This window comes from Sus scrofa, chromosome 14 (genome assembly GCF_054392235.1).
Source record: "Sus scrofa isolate SSC_HxYL_T2T_F1_AM1 chromosome 14, Sscrofa_HxYL_maternal_Yorkshire_Landrace_v2.0, whole genome shotgun sequence".
NCBI lineage: Eukaryota > Metazoa > Chordata > Mammalia > Artiodactyla > Suidae > Sus > Sus scrofa.
Window position 1 is genome coordinate 29,669,397 of NC_139396.1, and position 11,356 is coordinate 29,680,752.

General features: G+C 36.9%; 1 long non-coding RNA gene across 7 annotated transcripts in view; it reads right to left on the reverse strand.

Moving 5' to 3' along the window:
* LOC146396455 (uncharacterized) overlaps positions 1 to 11,356 on the reverse strand; it is a 548,277-nt gene that overhangs the window by 67,525 nt on the left and 469,396 nt on the right. For 6 of the 7 annotated variants that reach the window (XR_014828389.1, XR_014828385.1, XR_014828388.1 and 3 more), the window contains one exon: positions 7,371 to 7,459. This is a non-coding gene — a long non-coding RNA (uncharacterized LOC146396455). Of the gene's footprint in view, positions 1 to 4,222; positions 4,772 to 5,120; positions 7,460 to 11,356 lie in introns of those variants that run through there. The other variant, XR_014828391.1, reaches the window with a different exon arrangement.

Sequence of the window (11,356 nt, forward strand, 5' to 3'; positions counted from 1 at the left end):
AAGTATCTAGTGTTGCTCCAACTGTGGCATAGATTACAGCTGGGGCTAGGATTTGATCCCTGGCCTGGGAACTTCCATATAACTTGGGTACAGCCACCCCCCCAAAAAAAAAAGAGTACTTAAAGAAATTTTTTTTAAATATGCATTTGTAGCATATTTAAATATGCCATTGAGGAAATTTAATATCTAAAAACTGAATGGCTTTATGCTAAGTGACACCGAAGACATTCTGTATCATTGCATAATCATTAGTTATATGTATTTCTATCTTAATTGATTATTTGGGAAACTGAATCTACTTTTTTCTATAAAATCATTTCTAAGCTCATTGGATTTATCTTTTTTCATCACTAAAAAAGAGTATTATAAACTTTTTATCTTTTTATATTTTTCATCACTAAAAATATATGGAGTATTACAATATTTTCTCTCCTGTAATAAGAAGTCTTGACTAAAGGTGAACATTGAAATCATCTATATTACTTTAAAATAATAAAGCCCTTACTTTATATCAACAGAATCTGAACATAATGAGGAAAGAATCAAGACACTGGATTTTTAGTAAATTCTAGAGGTGATCCCAATATGTACTCTTGGTTAAGAACCAAAGATTTAATGGGAATATTTCAGCCATCATTTGCTACCTATATCCTATATCCAATCTTGATTGTTCATGGAAATTAGCATCAGGAATAACAACAGTTATTTGATTACAAAATATTTTTAAATATATACATTTTCCAGGAGCTGCAATCTCTTATCCAAGATATTGGAGTTATATTATAAACATGTCATATTTCATGGGTGCTACTGATAAAATTATGGGGCTTAAAATGAAGTAAAAGGAAGCCAAAATTAAGTATTAGAAACAAAAGCTACAGACAATATTGAAAAATCAGCTTGTTAAGTAATTAAGAGCAAACAATATTTATATTTGTGGCTATCATTTTTCTCTCTTAGTTGCTACATAGGAAATTGGGAGTTCCCATTGTGGCGCAGCAGAAACGAATCCGACTAGGAACCATGAAGTTTTCGGGTTCGATCCCTGACCTCACTCAATGAGTCAAGGATCGGGCGTTGCTGTGAGCTGTGCTATAGGCTGCAGATGCAACTCGGATCTGTAGCTCTGATTAGATCCCTAGCCTGGGAATCTCCATATGCCGTGGGTGCAGCCCTAAAAAGACAAAAAGACCAAAAAAAAAAAAAAAAAAAGAAAAGAAAAGAAAAGAAATTTGCATGAGGATATGAAGTATAAACCTCAGGACATGTGCAACTATAGAGAACCCAAAGCCCCTGGGTTAATATGATCAGCTGCAGCACACACGCATGGTTCACTCATGCTGTTGTGGTTCAGTCTCACCATTGAACAGAAACATAACATTTACTCTCTATAGGAGTTTTAGGTTCACAGCCAAACTGAGTGGAAGATTCAGAAATTTCTCACATACCCCCTGCCCTCTCACATGCACTGCCTCCCCAGTTATCAACATCCTCTACCAGAGTGGTACATTTGTCCTGATCAATGAAACTATATTGACATACACTTTTTTTAAGGTTTATTTAAGTATAGTTAATTTATAAGGCTGTGATAACTTCTGCTGCACAACAGAGTGACCCAGTCATGCGTATACACACATCCATTCTCTCAGATTCTTTTCTCACACAGATTATCACAGAATATTGAGTAGAGTTCTCTGTGCTATACAGCAGTTCCCTGTTTGGTCAATCACTCCATATACCTCAGTGTGCATATGCCAATCCCAAACCCCCAGTCCATCCCTCCCACTCTCCTGCCTGTCCCCTTTGGTAACTGTAAGTTTTTCAAAGTCTGTGAGTCTGTTTCTGTTCTGCAAACAAATTCATTTTTATTCCCTACCATTATTTTTTTAGATTCCACGTATAGGCAATATCATATGATGTTTGTCACTTTCTGTCAGACTAACTTCACTTAGTATGATAGCTTCTAGTTTCATTCATGTTGCTGCAAATGCCATTATTTCTTTCCTTTTAATGGCTGAGTAATATTCCATTATATATATATGTACCACATCTTCTTTATCCATTCCTCTGTTGAACATTTAGGTTGCTTCCATGTCTTGGCTACTGTAAATAGTGCTTCAGTGAACACTGGGGTGCATGTAGCTTTTTAAATCATGGTTTTCTCTGAATAAATGCCCGGGAGTGAAATTGCTGAATCGTTCTATTTTCAGTTTTTTAAGGAACCTCCCTACTGTTTTCCATAGTGGTTGCACCAATGTACATCCCCACCAACAGTGTAAGAGGGTTTCCATTTCTCCACACCCTCTCCGGGATTTATTATTTTTAGACTTTTTGATGATGGCTATTCTGGCTGGTGTAAAATGGTAGCTCATAGTAGTTTTGATTTGCATTTTTCTAATAATTAGTGAGGCTGAACATCTTTTAATGTGTATTTTGGCTATCCATATGTCCTATATTGACATATTCTTATCATTCAGTGTCTGTGGCTTAACGTGATCTATTCGATGGGTTGGGCAAATGTATAATGCCATATATCCACCGTTGTTGTACCATACAAAGTATTTTCACTGCGCTGAAAAAATCCCCTTTATTCTGCAGATTCATTTCTCTCTCACCCCCACCACAGCTGCTGGCAACAACCGATCCTTTTATTGTCTGGAAAGTTTTCCCTTTTCCAGAATGTCATTTGGTTGGAATCATACAGTATGTAACTTTTTTTCAGATTGGTTTCTGTCATATGAATTTAAGTTTCCTCTGTGTCTTTTCATGTTTGATAGTTCATTTCTTTTTACCATAGAATAAAATTCCAAACTACACTTTATTTATCCACTTACCTACTAAAGGACATCTTAGTTGCTTCCAATTTCTGGCAATTATGAAGAAAGCTTCAGTAAGTATCCATGTTCTAGTATTTGTGTGAATACAAGTTTTCATTTATTTGGCCACATACCAAGGAGTGAGATTGCTAGGTGGTATGGTTACACCAAACTTTCTTCCCAAGTGGCTATACCATTTTGCTTTCCCACCAGCAATGAATGAGAATTCCTGCAGCTCCACATCCTCCCCAGTATTTAATGTTGTTAGTGTTCTGGATTTTTGCCATTCTAACAGGTGTGTTGTGGTATCTTACTGTTGTCTTAATTTGAAATTCCAAATGATATACGATGTTGAGCTTTTCCATGTTTATTTGCCAGCCATGGCCTTTTGAATTGATCCAGGCATCTTTTATCTTGTTGCTACTGGAGATAATGCCATCATAAAACATAACCTGAGTCGTCTAGTTTCTCTTGAGATGGTAAATCGCTCACACAGTGACTCAAAATGACACAAATAACACCTCCATCAGTAATTTGTGAGTCTCACAACTATAGAGATCCATGAGCCGTTTGGTTTAGACTTCTGCTTTCTTAAAACACAAAATGGAGAAGTTCAGAGGGAAAAAGGAAGCGAGGTTGATACAAATTGATTTTATAACTAGAAGGGAGTTGTGAAGGACACCTGAAGCTGAAAGATTTAATTCTAAGTAAATTTAATGAGAAAAGAAAACATGCATATTTTGTTTGCATTTTGTAAAAAATTCAGCAATTTCAAGCAATAGCTGATGTAGCTGAAATATTTTACAGATGTCTTCTTTAGTCGCAAAAGAAGTGAAGGAACCTGGGAGATTTCCTAGATAATGTGGGAATAGGGGGTGGATTTGTTTTTAGATGTCTGATGTCTGCGTGGACTTTGGCGTAGCTTGGCAGGTCTGGGAGCAAAATGGATTAAGCTTCTCTGGCTGTTTGCTAGCTTTGCCTCGAATACCCAGTGCTATGTGTCATACCTGTCACAACTGGGATTAATCCCAGTGAACTCAGAGATAAAACTGGGGCAATAGAGAAACCCTGAGCAACATGAGGCTGGAGGAAATGAGTGACTATCCCTGATGGTTGCGCTTTGGACACCACCTGTTTGAAACTGACAAGGCCATCTAGGAGTTTACCATACCAAAGCTATTTCTCTAGGGACAAAAGGTGAAGATCAGAGAGCTGTCTATGGGTGAAGAGCAATTGACTTGTTTCTTGGTATTTGAGGTTTTTCCACCCTGTGGGAGAATCTTCAACTTCCCACTTTCTGGTTTTTCCACCTAAAAATATCTGAGGCTGTCCTTCTCTAGATGCGTTGCTTAATGGGATAAGCAATAGGGTCACGTAAAAAGAACGTCGGCCAAAACATAACCCATTAGAGAAATAAACATTTTACAAAGAAAAACACTATATTAGATTACAGATTCTGACTTAGGCAGAAATATTAGAAGAAAGAGGACAAAAATAATACTAAACATACTAATAGGCATGAAGGAAGATATTTCAAATATGAAAGTAGAACAAGAAAACATAAAGAAAGCAACCAAGGGAAAATATTAGACATAAAAATTAACAGTTGAAATATAGAATAAAATAGAATAAGTAGTAGAATGTAAAGACTTGAGGAACAAATCAGTAAATTACAGAGACCTAATAGAACTTTTTTTCAGAAATAACTAAAAAAATAACAAAGAAAAAACAATTTTTAAAGGAAAAGCCTGAGTTCCCATCGTGGTGCAGCAGAAATGAATCCAACTAGGAACCATGAGGTTGCGGGTTTGATCCCTGGCCTTGCTCAGTGAGTTAAGGATCCAGTGTTGCTGTGAGCTGTGGTATAGGTTGCAGATGCAGCTTGGATCTGGTGTTGCTATGGCTGTGGCGTGGGCCGGGAACTACAGCTCTGATTAGACCCCTAGACTGGGAACCTCCATATGCCGCAGGTGCAGCCCTAAGAAGACAAAAGACGAAAAAGAAAAAAGAAAAAGAAAAAGCCAAAAAAATATGGAAGGTAGAAGTAGAAATGCTAAAATCCAAATAAGAGAAATCCAAGAAAAATGGTTATCTTATAAAAGTGGAGACAAGGAAATACTTGAATAATGGAGATGAATTTTCTAGCCTTAAGAAAGAGAAAAGAGCTCAATATGGGAACAGCCATGGAGAGTCAACGAGGGAGGGAAACAAAACACTTTTAAAAAAAAATGCCCCTAGCAAATTTATGGCAAATTGAGGAATATCAGAACAGAGAAAAAATTCAATGATTCCAAGACAATTAGCCCATCATATGGGGAAAAAAAAAAAAAAAAAACCATTATCATTGACCTCGCATTTTCCAACAGACATAAAAAAAGCCAGGGAGTTCCCCTTGTGGCTCAGTGGTTAGTGAGCCTGACTAGCATCCATGAGGACTCAGATTCCATCCCTGGCCTTGCTCAGTGGGTTAAGGATCCGGGGTTGCCGTCAGCTGTGGTGTACGTTGCAGATGCCACTTGGATCCTGTGTTGCTGTGGCTGTGGTGTAGGCCAGCAGGCTATAGCTCTGATTAGATCCCAAGCCTGGGAACATCCATGTGCCATGAGTGCGGCCTTTAAAAGTCAAAAAGAGGAGTTGCCATCGTGGCTCAGTGGTTAACGAATCTGACTAGGAACCATGAGGTTGCGGGTTCGCTCCCTGGCCTTGCTCAGTGGGTTAACGATCCTGCATTGCTGTGGCTCTGGTGTAGGCTGGTGACTACAGCTCCAATTAGACCCCTAGCATGGGAACCTCCATATGCCACGGGAATGGCCCTACAAAAGACAAAAAGAAAAAAAAAAAAGCCATAAAAAAGAAGGAAACAATGCCATTTGCAGCAACATGGTTGGACCTAGTGATTGTTGTACTTAGTGAAGTAAGTCAGACAAAGATAAATATCACATGATATCACTTATATGTGGAATCTAATAAAAATGATACAAAACACTTATTTATAAAATAGAAACAAAGTCACAGATTTCAAAATCAAATTTATGGTTACCAAAGGGGAAACTCTGGTGGGGAGGGATAAATTAGGAGGATGGACTTGACACATACACGCTACTTTATATAAAATAGATACTTAATGAGGACCTGCTATATAGCCCAGGAAGACCTACTCCATGTTCTGTGAAATTCTATATGGGAAAAGAATGGATATATGTATGTGCGTAACTGATTCACTTCGCTGTACCCTGAAAATAATACAACATTGTAAATAAACTATACTCCAATGATTTTTTAAAAACTGCTCTTATATTTTCTTCATTGTAAGAGATTTCAGCATATAAATAATTATATAAAGTGCAAATGAACAAAAAACTTCAAATAATAGAACCTATGCAGAAATATCAGAACTAGGGGTCAACAAACAATTAACATACTAATAGGCATCAAGGAATTCATTCCAAATGTAAAACAAGAATAAGAAAACATTTAAAAACTAACCAAGGAAAACTAATAGGCATAAAAAACTCAATAGTTGAAATACAGAATAAAATAGAACAAATAGCAAAATGAATACGATTGAGGAATAAATCGATAAATTGTAGAGCTCTAATAGAGAAAATTTTTCTAGAAATATTCCTAAAAGTTGGATTTATATTCTGAGAAATGTATATTTGATGTTACTATGAAGACAGAATTTAAAGTAAAAAGATATATCATGTAAAGAGTCTATAAGAAAGCTGGTGTGCTATATTAATATCAGAAAAAATATATTTTATATAAGAAATCAGGTGAAAATAAAAAGGGACCTTCATCATGAACACGTAATAATTTCAGATGTTGTGTACCAAGTAAGAAAACTTACAGATACATGAACATTAAAGGAGAAAGAGGTAAATCTATAATTATGGTAGGTGATTTAACATGTCAACTCTCAGGAACTGATAAAACAACCAGGAAAAAATTTTTAACAGTACACTTACAGAAGACTTGAACAACAACCAATTAGACAATTAATGTGACTTAATTAATAAAGAATACAGTACTACGTTCATAACTACAGAAAATATATAGTTTTTAAAAGAACATGGATCCTTCATTAAGATAATATGCTGATCAGTGACTTATGTATTTCAAAAAAACCAAAATGCTACAAAAATTTCCCAAGAACACAATAGAAGTACATTAGAATTCCATTAAACTGAGATACACTGGGAAGCTTCAAATATTTGGAAATTAAACAGCACACTTCAGAATCTCCTAGGTTAATGAAGAGAATGAAGTTAGAAGATATTTTCAACTAAACGTTAACAAAATAAGAGAAGTAAAAACTTTGGATAGTCCTGGGGAATGTATATAGCTTCCCTGTTCTTACTTAAAAACTTAAAATCAATGACTTCAAACAATAAAAAATTAAAACAAATAAAATCACAAAAATAAGGAAAAGTGAAAGGACACAGAAAAAAAATAATATAGGAAATTCACAGTCATAATTTGATTTGAAAAGAAATTAAATTGATAAACCTTTACCAAAACCTATCAAGTATATAAAGAGAAAGAAGAACTTACTAATATCAAGAATGATGGAATTCCCTGGTGGCACAGTGGGTTAGGATCTGGCAGTGGCTTGGGTTACAGCTGTGGTGTGGCTTCCATCCCTGGTTGAAATAAATAAATAAATAATAAGAGCAATGGCATCACAACAGACCTTTTTGACATTAGAAGGATAAAAACAAAGTAGTATGAAAACTTTCCCATAAAACATTCAGCAGCTTAAATTAGAAAAAAATCCTTAAGAATAAATTTAAAGGAGTTCCTGTCATGGCTCAGGGGATACAATTCTGACTAGCATCCATGAGGACACAGACACGATCCCTGGCCTCGCTCAGTGGGTTAAAGATCTGGCATTGTCGTGAGCTGTGGTGTAGGTCACAGACGTGGCTCGGATCCCACGTTGCTGTGGCTGTGGTGTAGGCTGGCAGTTACAGCTCTGATTAGACCCCTAGCCTGGGAACCTCCATATGCTGTGGGTGTGGCCCTAAAAAGACAGAAGACAAAAAAAAAAAAAAGAAGAAGAAGAATTTAAAAAAAAGATGGAGCACATGAAGCACAACTAAAAACTCTCTACAGAATACAAATAAAATAAACACAGTAAGACTATGAAAGGTGGAGAGAAGACAGAACACCTTGGACGGGATGCAAGGAAGGATATAGTGGTGGGTCCCCCTTGGTTTTCATTTTCACCCAGGTTGGATCTGAAGAAGCATCAATGTGGAAATGCCAACAAAAGTCTTTCGCTATAGCCAAAGAACCAGGATAAGATCAGATAACAACACATGAAACTTTAAATACTCTACTCAAGCCAAACACTACACAAATATCTGTGACTCCATTCCCATCACACCAGCAAAGGCTGGTGGCCTCTTTGAACCCCAAACTGGGGTGATGTCAGACAAGGCTAAGTGGAGGCTTAAGCCTTTTTTCATCCTCACCAGGTAGTAAGGAGCATAACAGCCCCTCTCCCCTTAGTGTCAGGGGACATTAAGGTAAAGAGCTTGGATTTCTATGCCTACCTGGGAATAATGAGTATCTCCCTCCTCATATCCTGCTGGGACGTTGTCAGAGGAGGTTTAATGGAGAGTCAAAACTTTTACCACCTCCCAGGTGTAACAAGGCTACCTTCCCTCCCAAGATGTCAGGGGAGGCCATGGGGACAGCAGTAACAAGGTGCTCTTACCCATCCAGGGCTCTGTGGAGACCTAGTGGGGAGCCAGAACCCCAGCCCTACCCAGGCTCAATGAAAACATCCCTATCTTTAGGTGCCAATGGAGACCAAGTTAAGAGTGTGGATTCCTGCCTGCACTAGGAGGTAATGAGACAGTAGCCTCCTTCTCTTGCCAGAGTGGGGTCAGAAGAAGCAAGCCAAAATAGAAAATTTAAACAATTCTAGAGTTTCAAAACATAATGCCCCCAAAGCCCAAGTTTTAATAAGAAATCACTCATTTAATCTTTTTACTTCTCTTTAGCTCTCCTGCCACTGTTTTTGATAATTTATTTGAAACCCTCTCTTCTCATCTCAAACTTCTTACCCAATTCACTAGTTCCTTGAAGCAATTAAAGTCATTATGGATTCCTCCCACAATAAAATAATAAAATATGATTTTATATATATATATATATATATATATTTGCTGGGCCTGCAGCATGTAGAAATTCCCAGGCTAGGGATCAAATCCACACCACAGCAGCAACCACAGCTGCTGCAGCGACAATGCCTAATCCTTAACCCACTGCACCACAAGGGAACACCTAAAATAATTTAGTGCTCATATTAAGCAACCCTCCTGCCCCAGTGACTCAGGAGACATATATTACAGATCTTCTGGGTAATGTGAAGTCAGTCACTCTTTGAGTCATCTATAAAATGGAAATCATAATCTTTGAGCTGACTACTCAGCTCTATTATGATTCCCAACTTAAAAAATGCATGTAACATATTTACCTTTTAAGGGATTATTATTTTATTTAAAATTTTTATCCATGCTGCTGTTCTATTTTCATTTCTAGCTAGTCACTGTTTAAACATCCTCTCCAATCATCAAATATACTTTATTATGAAACATTCCAGAATGTTAAGTTGTTAAATTTTATGGGAACAAAATCCGCGGTGGTCAGGATTTCTTAGTTTTAGGATCATAAATTAAGCCTTATGTTTAGTAAATCCTTAGATCTTGGGTTCATAAGGGAACAAAGATATGCCTTCCCTCATTCTCTCCAGATGCATCAAGTAAACACTCTTCACTGTTATTTCTACAGTTTCAATTTATAGACTGATACTCAACTCTCTAACAGATAACATGCTGAAAGACACTGTCATCCTAGAACTGTATTCACGGTTTTAAACTACTATTAAAGAACAGGTTGAAATAAATATACTCTCAGAAAAAAAAATCAAAAACACAACAATGTGTGTGGGTTTTTTTGTTTGTTTGTTTGTTTGTTTTGTCTTTTCTAGGGCCACTCCCGAGGCATATGGAAGTTCCCAGGCTAGAGGTCTAATTGGAGCTGTAGCCTACAGCCTAGGCCAGAGCCACAGCAACTCGGGATCCAAGCCACGTCTTCGACCTACACCACAGCTCACCGCAACACCGGATCCTTAACCCACTGAGTGAGGCCAGAAATTGAACCCAAAACCTCACAGTTCCCAGTCAGATTCGTTAACCACTGAGCCACGACGGGAACTCCTGTTTGTTTTTTTTAATTTTAGGACCGCACCCTCTGCATATGGAAGTTCCCTGGCTAGAGGTGGAATCAGAGCTCCAGCTGCTGGCCTACACCACAGCCACAGCAATGCCAGATCCAAGCCAAGTCTGTGACCTACACCACAGCTCACGGCAATGCCTGACCTTTAACCCACTGAGGGAGGCCTGGGATCAAATCCACATCCTTGTGGACATTAGTCGGGTTCATTTCCACTGAGCCCGATGGGGAAATCTCATGATGGTGTTTAAACTAAGAAAATTTTAATGAAGGATTTGTCTAAGAATTTGTTTCACAAAGAAGTCTTTTTTAAAAAAAAAAAAAAACTAATGCTAAAAGGGCCTGTGACAAAGAAGGTGATACATGTAATTTCAAATAGCATCATCTGTATAAAATATACAACTAATTATAATGACTAACTTGGGGGTAAAAATCACACCAGAACTAAAATACCTGACAGCCACATGTAAGGTGGCCAGCAGTGAGATGTTGATAAGAGTTACACCATTCCACTGTCTTGTATCATTTGATGGTAGAGATGTTAATTAAGATTACATTTTGTCAAATTTTAACGGTAACTATTATAGGATGTATGTAGAATGTTAGTCTTCTGGACCAGCAGAAGAAACAAAATTATAGAGAAAACTTAAATGACTCAAAAGAATGTAGAAGAATAAAAAGAAGCATAGACATGGAGGTGACCATGAAACGTACAGTCTGATGCTAGCAAATTCCTAACTATATCAGTAGAAAGTAAACTCAGAAGTTAAAGAACTCTGAGTTAATTGAGAAAACTCTGCAAGTGCAAGAGTAACTTGGTGCTAATGTTCTGAGAAGTAGCAGGTCAATGTATCCAAAGAATCTCAAATTGATTTACCTTTTTAACGAAATAATACTATTACTAGTAATGTGTCCAAAAGAAGTAATCAGAAATTCAATCAAGAAATACACAAATACAGAGATATACATAACATATACACACAAGGCACTATTCTAAGTTCATTAAAATAAAATCAATTTAATAGCATAAAAATGCTTATGCCATAATGTTATACAAAAAATAACAGGTTCCCCAAACCTTTTATACAGGAAGGACTGAAGTTTTTTTAAATGTACTTTTCTTTCTTTTCTTTTACAAGTGCATGGAAATGAGATGAAAATAAATTGTGAAATTATTAACAGAAGTCATTTCTTGATGCCGAACCATTGGGTGACCAGCTTTTTTCCTCAGTGTACTCTTGATATTTATGACCATGAAAATTTATTATTTTTGTAATCAGAAAAATATTGTTATT